Source organism: Idiotropiscis lumnitzeri, chromosome 4 (assembly GCF_059441095.1).
Source record: "Idiotropiscis lumnitzeri isolate Australia: NSW breed Sydney's pygmy pipehorse chromosome 4, RoL_Ilum_1.0, whole genome shotgun sequence".
NCBI lineage: Eukaryota > Metazoa > Chordata > Actinopteri > Syngnathiformes > Syngnathidae > Idiotropiscis > Idiotropiscis lumnitzeri.
In genome coordinates, this window is record NC_142394.1 from 19,021,840 (window position 1) to 19,044,201 (window position 22,362).

At 40.7% G+C, this 22,362-nt stretch overlaps 1 long non-coding RNA gene across 4 annotated transcripts in view; it reads right to left on the reverse strand.

Annotated features, from left to right (window-relative positions):
• Window positions 1–22,362, reverse strand: part of LOC148338443 (uncharacterized) — a 43,063-nt gene that overhangs the window by 17,220 nt on the left and 3,481 nt on the right. Inside the window, exons 1-4 of one of the 4 annotated variants that reach the window (XR_015842944.1) lie at window positions 12,217–12,312; window positions 12,057–12,150; window positions 1,359–1,477; window positions 811–899 (exon numbers count right to left, since the gene is read on the reverse strand). The exons of 2 other annotated variants lie outside the window; for them this stretch is intronic. This is a non-coding gene — a long non-coding RNA (uncharacterized LOC148338443). Of the gene's footprint in view, window positions 1–808; window positions 900–1,358; window positions 1,478–12,056; window positions 12,151–12,216; window positions 12,313–22,362 lie in introns of those variants that run through there. One more of the 4 variants, XR_015842948.1, reaches the window with a different exon arrangement.

Sequence of the window (22,362 nt, forward strand, 5' to 3'; positions counted from 1 at the left end):
ATAAGAACAATGAGTAACGACTGTCCAGGTCAAGAGCGGTGGGCGGAGGATGGACCGACTAAATGTTAAAAGCATACTTTTTAACATGCACTTGGAGCTAGAAAAATAAGACAGCTGGCACCTTTCAGACTAACTGATTTATTTTTTTTTTTGATTATTTATTTGACATTTTGACATCACTTCTGTGAGCAGGTTATTCCATTGGTGTGCAGCATAATAGCTAAATGCCGCTTCACAATGTTTACTTGGAACTCAACATCTGACTCTGCAGACCTCGGAGCCTATTTAGTTTATATTCTATTTGCATCTTTATTGAATCGAAACAAATAGTTGGGAGTGAAATTCATAATTGTGCCAACCGACGAGTTGTTTGGAGACGCGGTGCCGTTACGGCTGGATGACACATGTCTCGATCAAACCCCACAGGTAAGCAAACTTGGGTTGCGTGTTCATGATATTTATAATAATATATAATATAATATAATAATATTGACACATGGTTGAAGCTTCAAGAAGTGTCACGAACAAGTTGTATTTTTTGACTCCTCTAAATGGCACTGTTGGTTTAAATAAAAGGGTTTCAGAAATGGCTTGTTGGTGTGCTTTCAGTCATATGTTGAACAGCGAGTATCATTCAGACAACTGATTTATGAAGCATCTTGAAGCTTCACTAGTAAAGATGCGCGTGAAATATGAACACATGAACCTCGACCCTCACTATCACGTGCCAGACCACCCAACTGTCTGTGATCCAATCAGCCACATTTACCTTGAAAAGTTTTAAAAGTGTAAAGAAATAAATAAAAATACCTTCAAGCCAAATGTGCTTTCGAAGATTTATCTGCTTGTCAAGTCACCACCAAACTAAGCAAGACGAGGTACGACATGAAAGGTCTCGCCTGACAGGAGAGGACAGAAATACAATCTCAGATGTGAGGCAGGCAACCAGATGAGCAAATGGTGCTCCTGCTACAGTGTCCTCAAGTCAGCTGACAGCATTATGAGCGACACCTGTCAGTCGTTCTAAATCAACAGCCGAACGCCAGGTTGTGGTGATCTCAAAGCAGAACGGATCGGTACGCATTTCTTCAATCTTTTTATGGTGACATAAGTAAATTGGTTTGTACTTAGAATGAATCGATGATGATAAACAATGTGTTTTTGGTCTCACATGGATTACTGTACTTCTGTTAAATATAATCATAAAAAAATAATATAAATATGATATAAAATATATTTGTTAATTTATTATCAAATTATAAATACAAATTATATTATTTATTATTATTATCATTTTTTTCAATTAAAAAAATAGGAATGAAATGATATACTGAGCGTTAAAAGGATCCCCCTGGTACCTCGTCTCTGTATTAACGTCACTTCCCACAAGGCAGTGAGATTCACCCAAAACAATTCTGCAGATCCTCACCGGATCAGTGAAAGGGTTCAAAACTTGGTGATACCGAGGGCAGCTCCCCTGAGGAACACAAAACATGTGAAAACACTTAAGGAATGCTTTCATGACATCAATGAAGATCAACATCAGGTACAAAGCCTGCTGAAGATGATTATCAAAAATTTCAATATTTATCTGAACTGAAGGGATTCTGCTACAAGCACAATGCATCGGCACAAAAATTCTTTTCATTAATCGGAATTCTTGACGTGCGTACAGGTATGAGCATTATTACCTGTAAGAGGTTTGCTACAAGCTAGCCATGATGTCCGCTAGCTTGACGCTAAACTGCTCTGTATTTGTTCAACAGTGTCGGCAGCTAATCACTTTTGTTGTTTAGATTTTGCTACGAAATCAATCAAAATCCACTGTCAAGGAATACCGTTCGCAGCTTTATTAGAACAACCTTATCTTGTCAATCCTGATCTTTGCCCACGTCATTCATCAGAACTGTATTGCAAGGGAACAGATTCATACTTCAACTTTCTCCTCTTTTTTTGACTTTCTCTGTGCTTTTATTTATGAATTTTGGCCCCTCCTCTCTCTCACTTTGACCCATCGTGATTCCAAAGCAGATCTCAGAGGTTGCTTGTCATATTAGATGGATGAGGCCATCAGCAGATAACCTCTGGTTGAGACTGGGTTTAGATATGATGAAGGCTCAGGACAAAGTAGCGTCAAGAAAATAAGAAAATCAACATCTCAGACTAGAGATTCTCATCCCTACTTAGTCCTTGGGAGAACAATTTTTCCTTTTCGGAGGTAGAAATTTTAAATGACAGAAATTGAACATTGGAAGCAACTCCACTGGTTGGTTTGGCTTTCTGCATCTTCTTTTAAAGCTGTCGAGCATCTCGAGCTCTGTTAAATCAACCTTGGCAGCCCGTCCGGTCCACTATTAGGTCAGACGCTATCTTAGATGGATGGAGCCATCAACTGCTTTGACCTTTTCCACCCAAATTATACGCTGTTTATGAACTTCGATTTACCATACTTGCTCTTTTCTCTTAATGGTGTGATAAAAAGGGCAGCATGGTGTCGTAGTGGTTAGTCAATTCTGACTAATTAAGCACAGCATTTTAATTTTTGTACGTAAACGTATGTAACCCAATCGAAATCCCATTGGATCTCTCTCTCTCTCTCTCTCTCTCTCTCTCTCTCTCTCTCATCTCTCTCTCTCTCATCTCTCTCTCTCTCTCTCTCTCTCTCTCTCCTCTCACTCTCTCTCTCTCTCTCTCTCTCTCTCTCTCTCTCTCTCTCTCATCTCTCTCTCCTCTTCTTCTCTCTCTCTCTCTCTCTCTCTCTCTCTCTCTCTCTCTCATCTCTCTCTCTCTCTCTCCTCCTCTCTCTCTCTCTCTCTCTTTCTACAACGAGTGAGAGGAGGATTTTTGTTTTGGGCGGGCCCCAGTACCCGTCCAACATGCCTAATATTCATTTTGAGTTGTACGCAATGCTATGAAGGTTGCTATGACGATTGGTGACTCTTTTGGCAGCACTGCCCGAGTCCAGTCTTGAGAGTTTCACTCCTCCAAACACACCTGAGATCAGGAATGTTATCAGACTTCTGCAAAGCTTGCTGCTGAGCTGATCATTTGAATCAGGGGTGTTGGAGGAGTGAGATATCGAAAACAGGGAGGAACAACTTTGACAGCCTTGGTTTAGGCCTTTACATGTTTTCCCTTTGCTTCAGTGGTCTTTCTCTACATGCTCAGAATTATCCCCACAGTCCACACTGTACGTTGTATAACCAAAGGTGTTTGATTGAATTACCGCAAAGGGTAATTGTGACTGGTCTCCGTGTCAGGCTTGTGATTAATCAGTCTTGGGTGTACCCTGCCACTTGCCCTGGGCTAGCTGAGATAGGAACCAGCTTCTCTGTGACCCGTGAACGAGATAAGCGTTATAGAAAATAGATGGATGTAGAAAATGGATTGCTTTGCTGAAGATCAAATCTATATATAGTTGCGCTGTGGTTCTGACCATTTGTGCGATTGCAGTGCGAGCAGGAGAAACAATGCATGTAATTGTTTATTTTTATCATTGGCAGAAAATAGAAACAGGAGATCATTTGCAGCCTTCTTAGTTTGTCATTCATTCATGCGCTCTATTTAATGGGACTTGTGTGTCTATCCTGTCAAAAAAGCGATTTGCTTTTAAATTGGTTCTCATTGAGGAGTCACTTTTTGTTGCAAAAAAAAAAAAAGCTAATGGTCAAGTGTTGTGTTGTAAGGTAAGAAAGTTGTCTCGACATGAAATCTGAGCGCCAGCTGGGAAATGAACACAAATCTGTGACGCATCAACCTTTTCAAATACAACCATTGATTGTTACTGAAAAGAAAATGTAGGTAATATATAATTTTCATCTCTGTAATGACACTCATTCTTTTTCGCCATCTGTTAAAACTTTGTTTCAAACCTGAAACGAATACAAATTATTTTATGGCGACTTTGGAAATGACTGATCTCAGTGAAAGTCTCATCAAGTTGTCTGCAGTTAGATGTCAAAATAGCTTGTTTTATGTTAAATCCATGATTTTCTTTTTAACATCCCTTCTTTAAATTTGGCATCTTATTCACCCACATTTATTATTGAAATTCGATCATGCCTATAAAGCTACATACCAGCCGGCGATGCTGACTTTTTTTTTCTCAAGTAAAATGAGCCCAAGATAAATAATTTCAAAGCTTTTTTCATCACAAATGTGATCAACTCAATTGAAAAAAAATTATGGAAAGCCTTTCGAGATGAGAAGTAAAAATAAACAACTGGGACAACTTGGAAGTGTAGGGTGCATGTTCTCCCCGTGCTTCTAAAGGTTTTCTCCAGGTGCTCCAGTTTCCTCTCATTCCTAAATCAAATTTCAGAGTGAGTGTTTGTTTGAACTGTATTGGCTGATACCTGGCAAAATTTCAAAAATGATCTAAATTTAATGGCTAAATCGTACATTATGTATAGTTAAAAAAACGGTTTATGTGCAATGCCGTTGGGGGGCGCGTGTGACCCTGGGGAACATGCTTTTTTCCCCGCCGTACTACAATAATGTGTAATTGCACATCCACTCCAGTAGTTGGCAGTGGCGCTCTCATTGCCCATTGAGCGCAGCGAGTATTAACTCTACGGTGTAGGTTTGTTTTGCAACGAAATAGCTATTATTTATAGTTGCGGCGGAGAGCGGGTGGTGGGGGCGCCAAGTGTTTTCTTTTTGTTAGAGGGGGCGTAACATAAGATAATTGAAAAGCACAGTATTAATCTATTCATAATAATGATTTTTTTTTATATAACACCTTTTTCAAATCAGGATTCACAAAGTGCTTTAGAAAATAAGTTAAATTAAGTAAGAGTCATGATAAAATCAGCCAAAGAAAATAATCATACACAATAAAAACAATAATGCAAAGAATAATCAACATTAAGGAAGGAGTAAAAAGAAATTAAAGGAAAGCGACGCAATAAAAGTGAGTTTGAAGGAGTGATTTCAAAGAAGCAAATGACTTCGCCCCACGGATCTCCGCTGGAAGGCTGTTTCGAAGCCGAAGGGGGCCTAACTGCAAAGGCTTTATCGCCTTTGTTATTCAGCCTCGTTTGAGGGCTATTCAGAAGGGCGGCATCTGAGGACCTCGGGGCTCCAGCGTCATTAACAGACTGGAGGTATAAGGTGGGGCCTGGTTGTTCTGCGCTTTAAATGTAAGAAGAAAAATTTTAAAGTTGACTCTAAAAACTGATGGAAGATAAAATGAGATGTGCTCATGTTTCCTAGAACTTGTTCAAATCCTAAACAGCTGCATTTCAAATTAGTTGAAGTGCTGATAGGGATTTTTTTGGGAGCATACATAAAAGAGAAAATAATAATCAAGCCGGGATGAAATGAAAGCAGGAATAATAGTTTCCAGATTGTTTGTGGGCAGTCATCGTACACAAATTATAATTGTTTTTTTTTTTTTTGCAAAGCCTTATCAATGGCATCCGATCGTAACAAAGAGAAAAAAGGAAGCGCTGACATCGTGGCTCATGAATTCGACCAGACGCTCAACGTTATCCTCCCCCAAAGCACAAACTCGGAAAATTTGGCTAAAAACTTTTCAAACAGGTTCCAAGAATTTTCTTTTTTTTTTTAAATATTTTTGTAGTCACTTTTAGGCTATGAAAAAAACTACAAAACAATTTTGTACTGTACGGTGTGTTTTTTTAGGCCACGAAAAAAATACTTTGATATAACGGTCAGCAAACGGATGTCCACTTCCCCCAATTAGTCCATTAACTTGAGGTTCGACTGTATATAAATAATTCCAGGACGATGTTTCTAATTTCTCCGTGTAGAAATCCCATAACCATGTGGACCAATTTAACACCTGCCATTTGCCAAAGATTGCAATTCAAAGAGTGAACGGCTTTGTTCCGCATTTCACAACCTACACTGTTGAGCACTCCGATATCTAAGAAGCACACCTGCGGTCTGCTGGACTCACTTGAAGCCACTTGTGTTTGATGAATGACTTGCAATCCGAGATATTAACAGACCTAAACTCTTGATAGGAGTGGGACAAAATAAGGGACAGTCAACCGTAACGCAGACACCTCACTCTGCAACATTGTATTGCTGGAGTTTCATGTCTTCGAGCGAGTGAGCAAAATTTCCACTCGGAGATGTTCTAAACCTAAACAGCCAAGTATTTACATGGTTGGATGGATACGAGGTATTTCGTCATCTCTGTTTAAAACATAGACATATCTGTGAGGTTGTATTCATGGATATTTTGGGTTAGAGGTCGTGTGAGGGTGGTCGATATTTAAATATGTAAAAGTGTCCTTGGGTTACAACAATCTGTTAAATGTTTTTACTGCAGCGTCTTTAACTTGGATTTGTACACAAATATAAAAGTAAGCTATGTTAACACAGCATTGAAGTCCTAATTACAGTGAAGAATTGTATAGAAAATATTCAACCACAAATATCAAATACCAAAGATAAAATTTTAAATGGCAGAAAACGAGTGTGCCTTTTTGGTAGCCCGTGATGACATATTAGTAAGCAGCTACGCAGACGATTTCATTGGAAGCTGTTAATAACCACAACAACTCAGATATCATAAACCGAGGACCCGTTGCGTGAAGGAATTAAGGGGAGCTGAATGAGCCTTCTAACAACAACAACAAAAAAAATCAAAGTCACCAATATGTTTACGAGAAGTTTCTAAATTGTGCTGATACAAGGTCCATCCATCCATTATCCAAGTCGTTTCTCGTCACGCTGGAAGCTATCCCAGCCATAGGTGGGGTACACCCTGGACTGGTTACCAGCAAATCGCAGGGCACACAAAACCAAACAACAATCCACGCTCAGACTCACACTTCGGGACAATATAGAGCAAACTTTTTGATTGGCGGGCCACAATGGGTTCTAAAATTTGACAGAGGGGCCAAACCAGAAGCAGATGGATGGAGAGTTTTGGTAACCTCACCTCATCGGTGAAAAAAAAAAATGCGAAAAAATTTGAAATGAAAATGAACAAAAGCATTTCAACAATATGACACGCCAAAATATTTAGAAAATAAAACATTAACAAGGTTTATTCATTTCATTTTTTTCAAGTTCGGCGGGCCGGATTAAAACGTTTAATGGGCCGTATGTGGCCCCCGGGCCGTAGTTTGCCCACACCAGATTTAGAGTGTCCAACAGACCTACCATGAATGTTTTTGGAATGTGGGAGGAAACCGGAGTACCCGCAGAAATCTCACTCAGGCAAGAGGAGAACTTGCAAACGCCACATCGGAAGGCCGGAGGAATCAAACCCTGCACCTCTGTACTGTGAGCCAGATGTGCTAACCGGTCATGCACCGAGCCCACCTATTGTTACAAAGTTTCTAAGAAAAATCTGTATCGAAGGGTTTTTGTTCACACCTGTGCCCAACTCATCAATGGGCCAGGTCCTTCAAAAACAGCATCTTAGTAGTCATCTATGCGCCAAAATACAAATCTGTTTGCCCCCCAAAAAAAAGCTGTAAGAAAAGGTAGGGCGTTGCATCCACCAAATTCAGTCATATCAAATGTTCACATATTACTGCCGCACTGTCATGTTTTTCTTAGCTGCTGCATTTCTCATCATCCATCAGAAAAATAAAAATATTGAGTCGGGTGAAACATTTATCGTGTACTGACGACTGCCGAGTCGGAAATAAATTACAGCCGTGTATGACAACGCAAGTAAGGAATTATTACAAGACAGTTTTAAGAAATCGGGTAAGCAATGCATTTTGAGACGAGTTCTTGACTTGCACCAAATCTTATAGAATGATTAAAAGCCAATAATGTGTTAGTCTGTCCTGCTCATCCATCTGTGAAATGAGCTCCCACACAATTTATTCCAGTGAAAGACAAACCTTGAAAAAAGTATAGTGTTCTGTTTTACATTTTTTTTTTTTAAATGCCAAGTCATTTAATGCAAATAGTTCTCTTCTTTTCAAGCATTATTCAAACCACAATAAACTAAACTTTCAGTACTTTCTTTCGTAGGTCAAAGACGAACACCCAATTTCACTTGGTTTGGAATCAAGATAAGTCCGAGTTAATCACAGGTATTATTATTATTTTTTTTTTTTTCTTTCATACAAGGACACATTTTGCCGTGAACTGCTATTAAGCCTCTAAATTGTGAGTGTTCGTCACAGAAGGAGGGCAAATGCTGCCGGCATTTTCGGAAGAACCTAATTAACTGCATCCCCATGTCAGACAGGTCAAAGCATGGCGCCCTCGAAGAATCAAAAAGTACTTAGCTAACAATGTGACCCTGCTCTGTTGGCCATAAGGCTTTCAAAGCCGCTAAAGCGTTCACCTGTCATGGGGATGGTGCACCTGCCAGGCCAGCATCTGTCTATTTGACACACACACACACACACACACACACACATATTGTTTGGAGACAAAAACTGATGCGCTCTGCCCCTCCTCTCTAACCTCCAGCACCTGTCCTTTCTTGTCCACAGTGGTAAAGTCCACGGCCTGAAGTGCTGCACAGATGGGAGCTGACTCCCCAACTCACCTCCTGACACTTCTGTGTACTAAATTACCCTCCAGGCACCTTTGCCTACATTAGCATGCAATTACCTTACGTTGCCATTACAAATATTCAAATGAACCCACAGAAGTGAAGTTGGGATAATATATTCTTCATTAATTAGGCTGGTACACACACTGGCCAAGGAAAGGTTGGATTGCTTCATTGTTTTGCTTTGTGTGCTGGAAACCTGTAATTGAGCGAGCCTAAGTTCAAATTAAAAACAAGATAAAGTTGATTGAAATGTTAGGAGGTGTTTGTGTGTGTGTGTGTGTGTGGTTAGGAATATTCACTCATTGACTGCTTATTGAAATTTGTGTTGTTTTTTTGTTGACGACAAATTTACATTTTTCTTATGGATTTATGCAGACAGACGTGAAGTTCGATACAGTTCACATGCTTCAATTCTTGCAAATGTGTATTAAAAAAAAATTGGGGTCGAGTCAACTTCTGCTATTCGCGCCCCGCCCACAAATAGCGAAACTCCGCAAATTATTGGTGCCCAATTTTATTTGTGAACGATGCACTGGTTTGATTTGAGTTCATCAAAATAAAAAATAAAAAAATAAAATAAAATAAAAATGTTACGCTCCGCGGGTGGAGGAGGTAGGAGAGGAAGAGGGCGGCCCAAAATGCAGGGAAGCCAAGGCAAGGGTAACTTAAAGGGAGTTTAATTAACCAAACAAACAAAAGGGCAAACAAGGTACTTGGAACAAATAAACGAAACAATGAGGACGAACAAAACGCGACGGGACAGAACTAAACTGGACTATGAAACAGGGACAGTGACAAATAACTTGAGCTGTGATCTATGCGCATGAACGAGAGCAAAGAGTAACAGTGGCATGACGAAATGGCAAAGCAAGGCAGTGATGTCCGGAAATTGGGCAAAAAGGGGCAATGCACCGACGACGAATAGTCAGCGCCGGGCGTTTAAGTAGTGACTATTAAATGAGTAAACGAGTAACAGGTGCGGCGCAGGTGGCGAGTCTCTCCAGCGGCGAGGTGATCAAGGAAGGCAACGAGTGACAGGTGCGTGGCTGGTGGGCGTGTCTCTCCAGCCAACTCGACACGTGCTGGAAAGGAACGCCCCCACGCCCGTTGAGCAAAACATAAACAAAAACATGACATGACGGAACGGACCATGACAAAAAAAAAAATGGGAGCGCAGTGTTGCATTGCCCCTTGGTGATTCATTTTTCATGGCTTTTAGTATTTTTTTCCCCCCCAAATATTCTTAAACAAAGAAAGAAAGATAAAAAAAAAAAAAGAAAAAAAATCCAGCCGAGGCAAGTCGGCATGGAGGCTTTTTGTACGTACCCACGGGCATTCATTTAAGTCACGTGATTGGTTCCCGGCGCGAGATCGACCGATACGCACATGATATATCCAGTGAGCTGATTGGCTACAATGACCCAGCTTATTCCGTTCTTGTATCTCGCTAGTCTCTTTGTTAATAAACAAACCACACTTTTCTTTGCCTTAACTAGGATTCTTCAGATTCTTTGGATCAGTATTATCTGCTGATGAATTCCTCCTCGGACAAGGTCTCTTATTATCATATTTGTGTGACTCAGACGTGTTTCATGCTGACTCGTCATCGGCAGTCTTCTTTCGCCACACTTGAAGACACAAGCTCTGCCATGCACTGCAAATGTCAGATCTAACTGATGTTGTGGGATTGCATAGACTTGCGGATGCTGAACTGATGTGATATCATTGAACTTCACCGATTGCGGTTGTGTTCGCTGGGAACCAAGAGTGTCCTCGAGGACTTTGGTCGAACATACTAAACCAGCCTCTTTTAGATGAGTGATCTCCATTCTGATCACGCACGTTGCATTGCATTTGAATGACTGTTGAAATTTGCCTGGCATGTCCATTTTTTAATTATGCACCCTTAAAAGGTTGATAGTTCAAATTCTGATTTCTGTTTGTATGGGGGAGGGTCATAATTAAAAGTGAGCATTTTATTAAACTTTGCTTTGGATACTTTATATGGATGGATAATTCAATGTTTTTTCACACCACATCAGCAAAACAAACAAAAAATAGAACAGCTAAACCTCTGACGCATATTCGCAATGTTTTTTGATAAATGGATTTTTATTTTTTTTTGACAGCTGCTGTTGAATTGGCTTGGCACATCAACAGGACCGCATTTTAAAGCCAGGGAACCTTTATGTCAGGAAGATTTGTTGTCAACAAGTACGTGAACTCTAATTTCCACTCTGATGCAACGACTTCAAAAAATGGGCTCAGGGTTACATCATTTGAATCGATCCTTTTTCCGCAGAGTCACGCATACGTTCACGTTTTTTGAGGCCAATAAATGCATGTTTGAAAGCTGGTGGGATATATAAAAAAAAAAATAGAAAGGGCCATCCATTCATTTTCTGTATTGTACCTTTTATACTATTCAGGGTCGAAGTGGGGTTGAAGTCTTTGTAAGAGGTGGGGGGTACACCTGGGATTGATCGCCTCTTAATCAAAGGCCACAGTCAATAGGACGTTGGCGAGGAATTGAAGTCATTTGAGGCAGACGTGCTAACCACTTGGCCTCATAATGAATAGGAAGTCAAATCTGGACCTGTGAATACTCAGCAAAGATTCTGTCAATGTATCTCATAAATTCCTGGAATTACAGCTGAAGCACCACTTTTCTTAAGTCACAAAAAGGAGTGTGTAATATAAAAGGAACTGCAGTATTGGGTTTTGTCGTCACAACAGGTGATGCTAAATGAGTCATGGTTGTTGAAAGGTCTTCTTAGAACGCGACCGTTAAAAAGCCATTAGAGACACAATCCATGCGACTATTGATAAAAGCACACACCAGGCTAACAATTTGAGAACTGATTGATTTTGGGGTGCTGTGAAATGACTTGCTGTATGGAATGTTTTCCCACTTCCAATTACATTTGTTTGTGAGAATGTAAACATCAAGGGGTGGCCATGTTTGGTTCTCGAGAGCCACTATCCAGCCTGTTTTAGATGTCTCGCCCCTCCAACAAACCTGATTAAAATCTGCTCAACAGCCTGATAACGATTCTGATCATGTGATCATTGTGTGTTGGAGGAGGGAGATATTGAAAACAGGCCGGAAAGGGGATCTCGAGGGCGGGATGAGGACATGGATGTTATTTATCTTGTGACCGACTGGTGGGGTGGCAGTTAAATCCGTCCAGGTTATCGGTATGTCTGTACTGTGCTGTTCAACCTTGTTGGAAGTGCGACTACACTTTCCATCAATCAACTGTTTTGTTCGGTTGCATTTTAGTCCCACTGGCCTTGTAGAAATGAATAGGAATTTTGTCAAAGCGCATTTCGCTTTCACCGCCCTTTTTTTTTTTTTTTTTTTGCTGCACGTAGTGATTGCTGACAGTGATAAATGTTTCTAGTCCAATTCATGGACTTCATTTCTTGCAGCAGTCTTGCATTTAACACTTTCTTTGTTAAATTCATATCTGTTATATAGTTCCTGCTTTCTTCCATGACAGCGATATGCATGAGTGGGATTCAAACGACCTCTTTATAGAAGTCTAATTACCAGATTCTTCTGCTCTGGTTCTTCTCCCGTTCGATTGCCCGTTCCTTGTATAGCCGTCCAATTGTCTCTTCTTGTCCCACCTTCCATATGCCGCCTTGCACAACAGAACAGCCAAATCAATATATGTGAGACGATTAATGCGCTGGCGGTGGCGGTGTACTTATAAAAAGCTTTCATGGCCCGCTGAAGGATGAAATCACCCCCTGAGTGCTGGGATCTTTAAAAAAAAAAAATCTGCACCAGTCACAGCTGAGCTGGAAAGTAAGATGGGAAGAGAAATGATGAGACCAGTTTGAAAATGTAGAAGAGAAATGCGAAATCTCTGATTGGGGCATCGGATCCTCTCCAACAATCAATTTGAGGAGAGGTTTTGTCGGCTTTTGATGGTCAGAAAATATTCAAAAACTAGAGCAGATAAGACTACGGCAGCGGCACGACAGAGGATATGAACGTTTTTAAAGCTTTTAGTCGTACAAGTCTTCTTGTGTTCTTCTGGGCTCAGTTAGCGACCAATGACGGCTCAACTTGCGAATGTCACATGACCCCCCCTGAGCAACTGTGATGTCATTTTTGCTTGACAGCGATGCATAAGAATGTTTTGCTCCTTAATTCATTTTCTACAAATGCAATATTAATCGCAATGCCATGTTTAGACTAGTGGGGGCGCACTGTATGCTTTTTAAAAAAAAAAAATTATTTATTCGGCCTTTAAATCTCTGTAACTCCGTAACTGATTTGAAATGTTTTAATTCCCCGATGTGAATCGTGTTACGTTGTGAATGAAAACCGCTGTGAGTGATTCTATTTGTTATTTGCAACTGAAGTGTCGCAAAAAAAAAATAAAAATGTTACTTTCACCCCACGCCGAGTGATAAAGTACCACACGTGTTAACATAGTTGCGTGCAAGTCCACGTACGTCCATTCACTTGTACAGTTCTACTGATTGTAATTTATTTGCTGTGCTGCATTGACAGTGGTTGCTTAAACGCACACACGCACAGACAAACATGTTTCATTTATATTGATGTGGTCCTTGGTAGATAACATCTGTGTGTTCATGCTTAAAATTAATACTTAACTTCATTCTGTTTTCGATATGCCATCTGTCTTCCTTCTGGCACTGCCACGGCGACTGAATTGCAAGGGTGGGAGCGCGGTGGGAGCGCTTTCAGGTAGGACTAGCGCATCGACGAGTTGTCATTCAGTCCGGGATGATTTAGGTGAAATGCTTGACGGTGAATTGGTTTAAAGGTCTGCCGTTCATCCAGTGGCGCAGGGAGCAGCAAAAAAAAAAGAAAAATTGACCTTATGTCATCTTTTCCAAGACAAATCCCCTAGCCTATATGCAGAGGATGACCTTACATTAACTTTTCTGCCCCGGCTCCATTTTCTCAACACAATGCATTGGAAGGCTTTAATCATGCTTTAAGAAGATTAAATTGGCGCCGTTTTACCGTTACGGTACTCAATGCGTTTTTTTTTTTTACAATATCGTCTCATTCCTACAGTGATCACATGGATGCCACATGGAAGACGTATGCATGGCTATCCTTAAAATGTGAGCATCTTACTGAAAATTGGGGGTAAGATGTAGAGTCAAACGTACGCACTAATTGATAAACCGTTTTTCCAAGACGAGTTCATTTGATAACCTGAGGTGGGCCACTCATTTGTGCTTTAGTCCGGTGGTCCACAACTGTTTTTCCAAAGCAGACTGGTTCATTCAACTGGAAATCTTTTGCGTATAGTTTACTTGCCGCTGTAATGCTCAGGTTACTCATTTCGGCAGTTTGTGTGTTTAATATTATCAGAATGCACAACCAAGATCATTGGCATCTTGACATGCGTCAATTGCAAGCCGACAAACATTTAATGTCGATCAGGCCTGTGGGTCTTCAAACATGGTCTGGAAAAAAAAAAAAGCGAGATTTGTGGCAACTTTGGAGTTGAGCATATACATGTGCAAACCGTTCGTAAATCAGGCCCAAATTTGATGTTCTAAATGAGATGCAGCTAAATTCTAAGTGCACCATCTCTGAACAGGTGTTTCATCCGGTAGTGTCAAAAAATATTTCAGTGCAGTTTATGCAAATATTGACATTCAAGAGCAACAAATCTCGGTGCTGAAAAGTCCACGAAAACAAGCTCCTGATTTGCAAATTTGTATTTGAGCTTGTATTGATATTCAACTTTGCTTGGAACATTCTGGAATAAAATACCACTTGACAAACCATCTGGATGACCTCATGAGGTGAATTCCACCCCCTCACTCAACATTTACAGAGATGTGATCAGCATGCATTGCACTGAAATGAACAGCTTGGTTCGACGTCGAGTGTGATAACCGCATTTCCCACGTGTGACTTCTTTGTGGCATTGTGGCCGCCTTTAGGCCTCGGGACTTATTGAAAAGTCGGCGCTACATTGATGTGAAACCTCCACAAACAACAGCGGCCAAAGGATCTGAAGAGTGCCTTTGGAAATTTCAAAGGGTCCTTGGCAGTAAGTGATAAGAGCTTCAGATAGCAAGACTGCACAAGAACTCGAGGGCAGTGTGTTTCGAACAATTGATTCTTTGAGTCAAGAATAAGACTTTGCAATTAAACGGGATACACAACACTTCATTGTCGGATTTTGACTTTGTTTGTAAATGTTCAACGTCTTAAATTAGTCATGGGCAACTAGTGGTCGCCGGGCCACTTGGTCACAGATTGAGCTCTTGCTCTCTCTCTCGCTCCAAATGAAACCCAATTTTCTAGAGTTTAAATCGTTTTTTTCCCCCACATCGGTTGCGAGAGGGACTCCGTGATCACAGGATTGTCAGCACTAGAGCAACCAGGACAAGCAGTGAACTATCGATAAAATTATTTAAATTACTTCCTTTCTCCCTGCCCCTTGACTCCTTCGTCCAATCACAAATCACACTCGGTTACACCTTCAAGGTCTCGAAGACAATCGGGAAAAACAGAACTCAGAATCAGAATGCGCTTTATTGTCATTGTACTCACTGTACAAGATTGGAGCGCTCCCCCCCTCTTCAGTGCAATATAACAACTAATTGAATTCAATATATCAGTTAAATTAATCAGAGATTATGAATCTGCTCAACAGAAGTGAAGCCTGGCTTGCAACAATTTTCAATGACGCCCTCTCGTTGGGCGTGAGAAAGAGGAAGAGAGAAAATGCCCCCCCCAGTTATACTCTTGAGTCTTTACATTCTACAGAGAAAACCTTTTATCACTGCCGATAACCCCAACACCTTCTCGTGCTTTATGTGACCCGTTAACGGCACAGACTCAGCTTTGGCTTTGTGAATGAATACGCTTTCTTGGTCATGGCGCAGCCTCTGCTCATTCAGTCGTGTATAAGCATCTTTGGATTTGTTGAACGGATTGTACGGATTTACTATTCGCACTCTGGCTGCATGGTCTACTTTCTGTTTTGCATTTTCCTAAAGGCTTTGTGGTTAGAAGATTGGTCACAGTGGAGACGTTTTTCACATTCATGTTATTATTCATTGCTTTTATGAATTAGGTTTCGACGGCGGTAGTTTAATTACTTTGAGCTTTAATGTGAGCAAGATGGTGATGCTTTGGCCAGCACTCACGTCAACAATGTATGGATTGGATGCGGTGGGAATCTTTGCTTTGCAAGTTGAGGGTTTAGTGACTTGTTAAAGGACATCCATTGATTTTTTTTTTTGTTTTGTTTTTTGTGCAGGGTCAAGGTTGTAGTTGGAGTTAGGCTGCAACTGCCATGACCCTGAACAGCATAAGCAATATAAAATGGGCTTTACAGGACCAGCATATTGGAGCGGATCAGCAAATTAAAAAAAAAAAAAGATCACTGATCCAATCAGAATATGGATTAATTTATTTCAACTTGTTTATTTATTGTACAGTCAACCCTCGCTATTCGTGTGGGATTGGGACTGGCCCGCCCCACGGATCGCCAAAATTGACTTATAATCTATGCCCATTGAAATACATTTGGAAAAAAAAAATCATAAATATTCACTCAAAAACGCTGAGAAATATTTAATATGGAAAAAAATGGAGTGAGGGGAAAATAAAACCCACATCCCAAAAAAACCCCAAAACAATTTACTTTAAAATATTGGGAGGGGGGGAAGAAAGTGGGACAGTTTATGCTGAGAAATCTTGGCTTATCAACACAGAACTGGGTGAACAAGATTGCTAAATAGTTTTTTGCGGATCCAATCAATGGCGTCATTGATCGATCAACAAATTAGGACTTTACGACTGATCATCGATTTTGCATAAAAAGCTAAATATTAGCCGATCCGTCTCGTAGAGAAACGGCATTTTATGTATGGAGTTGTGAAGTTAGAAGCAGCCAGTAAATTTCTTTTCAACAACAAAACCATTCAGTGTGGTTTTGTGCTACAATTGTACCTGCGTATATATAGACAAACTGAATCAAACAACCACATCTATTTTGCTGCTTTGACTGGAGTACTTGTTTGTTTGTTTTTTTTTTAAATGTGTGCCTGTGGCTCTCAACTGACTTTTGTTTTTGAAGTTTGTTGTTGGCTGCTTTGGAAGTTTCACAGGTCCCACCACATCCTTCTAAATGATGTGGAAAAGGAAAAAAATAAAAACACCAAGCATTCAAAGTCTTATCTGACCAGTCTCAAGTCTTTCAAAGAAACATATGCCATTACTTGCCGCGGCCCTGCGCTCTCACTGGAAAATGAAATTCATCTTTGAGTGCCAAAGCGGAAAACAGTGTCGCAACTCACTCGTCATTTCTATAGAATAATTTCACACCATTCGAGACAATGCTGTAAAGTTATAGAGTTTCCCGTCACTCACATTGAAAAGCTGACAACTTGTACATTTTAACAAGCTGCACCGGCACAAGTGAATTTTGAACTTCTTTTCACTGACGGGGCTCGGAGGGGACCTATTTTTATTTGTGGACCCCCAGAGAGAGCTTCGGGCGCTAATGGTGCCCCGAAGGATAAAAGTCTTGCTCTGCCACTGCTGACATTTTAGCAACTAACAGAGGCTTTTTTTAAACTTTCACAAAGTTGATAGCGAATCACTCGTATAGTGTAATTGTCATCATTGAAATTATTGCCGCGAAATAATGAATATGACGGAAAAGGGGTTGTGACAAATACAGTACCAGTGTGATCAAGATGGAAAAACAAAATCCAAACTAGAATTAAGGTTTGTGTAAAGATGTGACAAATGCGATGGTGTGATGAAAGAGGCTTGCCAAAAGAACTTGGAAGATGCCAAGAAGTGAGGCGTGACATGAGATGGGCGGCTTCTCGTGTGAAAAATGGCCAAGATTTAGCCGAGCTGCAGAGAACAATGTGAGCAGTGCAAAACAGGATAGATAGCTTGTGAGAGTCAAGGCTCCTGGCACGCTCACAAGGTAGCACCGAGGTCTTGTCAGGAGAGATGTATACGAGGGATAACTTTCCCTCTGAGAAAGAGAAGCTATATCTTGTCAAGTCTGAACTCAAGGCAATGTGCTATCAACTAACACTGATGTCTTTATAGAAAGCAGTGATCCTTCTCACTATCTGGGAGTCACAGAGGTCTGATTCAGCTCGGTGTTCAGACAAGTCATGAGAGCGCCCGCTGAGGGATTTAGTAAGAAGGGGAAATTATAACTGCGCTAAGACTTGGACTTGAGTAAACCAGTGACAGAGGTGAGACGGGCTGGACACCCGGATAAAGATATTTCCCCACAGAGGACGCCACCTGGCGCAACGTACTGCGGACAAAATTGACTCTATTCCTTGTTCTCAATTTTAATCAAAAACTCCAAAACCCAAAAAGTGAGAGTGGGGGAGATAGGGCGTCTGCTTTGGTGGCTTCAGTTATTACATCTCTGCTGTTTGCAAAAGATATTGTTCTTCAACTGGATCCATCGCTGGGCAATTTCCCGGCTGTGACTCTTGAGTGAACTGAATGCAATGTTTCACAAACAGTGCTGGAATAGAAGAACGGATCGAAAACTGTCTCGCCTCACAGCCGTAGCCTGATGAGGCACGAACTCTTAAATTTTGTCCTTATGGCTAACATTCGGAGCTATCGGATGAGCACACGGCTGAAAAAAACATTTCATAACAATCGGGATGACAATGTTGGAAGGTCATTAAACAGCAAAGAAATCTGCGATATAAATAAAACATGTAAAAAGTGCAAGTTGTCAAGACTAATAAATACACAAGGAAACTACCTAACGCTATCCTGATAAAGAGACGATGTCGTACGCTATAGCCCAGGGGTGGGCCACAATGGCTTCTAAAATTTGACAGAAGGGTCGTCGGACCAGGAGCAGATGGACGGAGTGTTTTGGTAACCTCACCTCATTGGAAAAAAAAAATTCATTTAATTTTAAATGAAAGTGAACAAAAGCATATGTCTTTGAAAAATCACATTATTTAGAAAAAAACATTTAGGTTTAGCCATTTAATTTTTTTTCCAAGTTTGGCGGGCCGGATTAAAACGTTTAACGGGCCGCATGTGGCCCCCGGGCCATAGTTTGCCCACATCTGCTATAGCCGGTCGAGGGAAGAAATATTCTGATCGGATATATGTGAAATTCATTTTACCTTCTATCATTTATTGAAACATCACAAATGACTGTGTCGGTGTTACAACAGAACTATAAAGGTCGCGGTAAGAACATGCTTTGCACGCTCCCAATAATGTGCCCTTTCCTCTTTGTCACAGCCCAACCGAATGTTTTTTTTTCCCCTGCTTCCCACTTTCTGACAATGACATTTAGCCCCATTGCCAGCCCCCCCGCCCCGAGTGAAATAGGGCCCAATTTGACTTGTCTCCCAAACCCGATATCCTATTGTGTTCACTCTATTACTTAGGAAAACCTAAGCTGTCAAATCATATCATTTCACTCGCAGAATTGCTTTTCTCGGAGTGTCAGCATGTCTCTTCCTTCAATTCACAATCCTGCTGTGTGTTCATCAAATTTCACAAAGATGTAGGCTTCAGAGTCCTGCAGTCACCACACTATCTAGTAGGATTCCATTAAATGTCAGGTGTCATCACTCGGACCCGAGTACAATTCCAAACCAGATATTAAGGAAGCTGCTCATCTTCCACCCACATGGTTGCCAATTTTTTAATTTCAAGCGGCATGACTCAGCGGCAGAGAGGTCGTCTCCCAACCCGAACATCTCTCAACTTTTGCGACCATGTCCAAGCGTGCTTGAGTTGGACACTGAACCTGAATTTGCACCAAGTGGACCTGGCAATACCCTGCATGGCAACGGCCTCCTATTTGTGTGTGAATAGGTGAATGTGAGGCTTTGGGCAACATATGGTGTCATTAACGCTTAATATAAAAAGCACTTGATTCAGCATTTATCATTAGACGGAATCAAAAACAACAATCAGTGAATTCGAAACTCTTAATTATTAATTAATGCTTCTCACAAGTTTTTGGTCTTGGTTTTTCATTGTGGTGACGCTCACTACTGGTCACCTTCCGTTACCGCAGACACTTTCTGGTATCCCCCCCCCCCGGTATTGGTGGTCTAATTTATCTTTGCTTCATTTTTCATCAATTTTCTAATTGCATCTGTTGGTGCCGGACGGCGACGCATAAACTGATTTGAAAGGATGTTAGTTGTTCTTTCTGGTACTAATAAAGGGAAGTGGAAAAACAAAACAAAACACCAAGATACTGAAAATCGGCTTGTAGGTTATCTAGGATGGCTCCATCATTTTTTTCTTTTTTTTTTGCAAATCAGTCATCCCCAAGGCCCTGCAAGGTCAGGGGTACATTAAATATGATTCGTTCTAGGTGTTGTTGACCATTACAGTTTTTCTCTTACTCGACTGGTTCCTGAAAATGGTAACGTACGCAACATAATGCCTTTCAAAAAGGTGTGAAAGTATTTTTTTCAAGGTTATAACCTCAGGAAAGTCCTTTAAAAGTTTTTTTTTTTTTTTTTTTACCGGAACTGCCAATCTTTTTTCTTCCCTTTCTTAGCTTATAATGTTGATTATCCCCCACTTTTAAAACAGCCCCATTAAAAGTTGTGAGAACATTAATCAGTTAAATATTCATGCTGCATAGTAACGACATCCCGCTGGTGTGCGTGCGTGCGTATCACAGAGCCAGATGCTGCCTTAGCAGGTGCGCCGTTTCCTGACAGGTGACAACTTAGTGATTTGAAAAGCGTATGGCCAACAAACCGGGGTCACATTGTTAGTTAAATACTTTTTTGGGGGGAGCGAATGGTGTAACCTGCCTGACAAGCCTTCTGGTGAGCTGACCTGGCCTCGCTGCTCATAAACAACAGGGGGCTCATTTTGGGCAAAAGACTCTGACATCACATTTTGAAGTGAAAACTTTGTCGGAGGGCAGCGCTTGGATAGGTTCTCCCCGTGGTTCCTCCAGTCGGCCAAACTCATTTCTAGGTGAATCAATTTTGAGACAGACCTTTGACTCAGGACAGAATATCTGCGTTCAAGATGATGAATTAATAATGTAATTTTGAAAAATGTTTTGATAAATAGATATACACGCATTGTGCTCTCACTGGACAACATTTTGGTCTTGAAGCGATTATGTTTGGTGCAATAGGTTTTATTTGAACCTTATTTTCATAATTGGCCTGTGCCAAACACAAACACTGGCGGTGGAGATAATTAAAGTTCCCTGTGCGTCTTGCTAATTTGTAGTTCTTTGTATGGAAATGCCAAACAATTTTTACATGAGTCTTTTGGATCTATTTGTGATCTGTAAACTGCCATTTTAGAATACGACTACTTGGAATGGGAGGCCAGGCTTTCTGGTGGGATAATTAGCAACTGACATTTTGGAGCAATGATTGTCATCATTTTAACTTTTTACTATTCTCTAAACTCCTGACATTTTGGTTTTGGTTCTTGGCTATCCATAATGCAATGATGGATACTGAAATGATTTGCGGCAGATTGGTGTGATTGAAATTTACTTCATCAGATGAATTGTCATTTTACAATGACTTACGGTCTCCTGTATTCTTCAAATATCACAGGAGGTAATAATTATATTAAATATACAAGAATACATAACTTTAAATATAATTTTAATTAAGAATAGTCCTGATATTACAACAGCCACATATGCACTGCTAACGGGAGTGCACCGTGGCACGTTTTCACTGGAGCCAAAACAATGAAGCAATTTGACCAGCACAAACAAACGTACTCCATCTGCAACCAATCAGTTTTTCATATGAAATTCAGGAGAAAAGCAACCCAATGGGAGCAAAAACATATTTACATATTTAATAACAATGAGAAAATGGCTTGTGCAAAACGACTTTTATGACCAACAAAAATATCTAGAAACGGGCACCCCCGCCATTTGCAAACCCAGATCATTTTAGTGGTGTGCGTACTAACGTGCCTCATTTCATTGTCGGTAACGTATTGTCATTACTGAAACCAAAAACGGCATATGTAATTTGCTAATTGTATTTATTCCCAACTCTGACCAAAGAGCACATTTAAACGCTATTGAGACGGAGCGCCGTTGAATGACGTCACTCCCTCGCCGCATCGGCCGTTTTGTTCCCGCGAAGCTACGCTCCATTCTGACTTTTTCCCCGCGGACCTGTGCAAGAGTCCCCGGTCATACTTTCCATAAAGACTGTTTCATCACTGCCAGGACAATTCGTGAAACTCGTTGCTGGTGTCTGGGGGTGCACACTCGACACTCGCTCGACACGCATACACGACAAAACACTCCCCTGCATACTGCCGCCTAGGTCGCACACGATATACAGAGAAAATCAAGGCATTCCTTACCGTGCCTTAAATGGCGATCGGTGGCGGAAGAAGAGGTCACCTGACTTCGGACTGAACCATTTTTAGCCAATCATTTGTATTTTTTTGTAGTAATTTGACACCTGTGATATGAAGCCCTTTTTACAACTTGCCGATATTATTTGGGTTCCTTTTTAGTTAACAAAATGTGAAATATGAATATTATTATTATAAATACCAAATAATCTTAAATGGTTTGCCCAGAGGGAGGCGCTAAGCATATTTAAAGAGTTTCGACTTCATTTGTCAGCAAGGCTGAGCCTAGTAACGTTGTGGGTGACTAACTGATGCAAGACCTAAGCGAACCACACTAAATTGAAGTTGAATTTTCAATTGTAAATGTTTTCTCTGTTTTGGGTTGCTTTATTTTGTCACTTGAGTCGTCACTGTAAATATCTTTTTCACCTACTGGGCAATTTTGGGGGTCATCAAAACCCACTGAACTTCATTTTTTTTTTTTACTGTGCCATCATTCTCATTT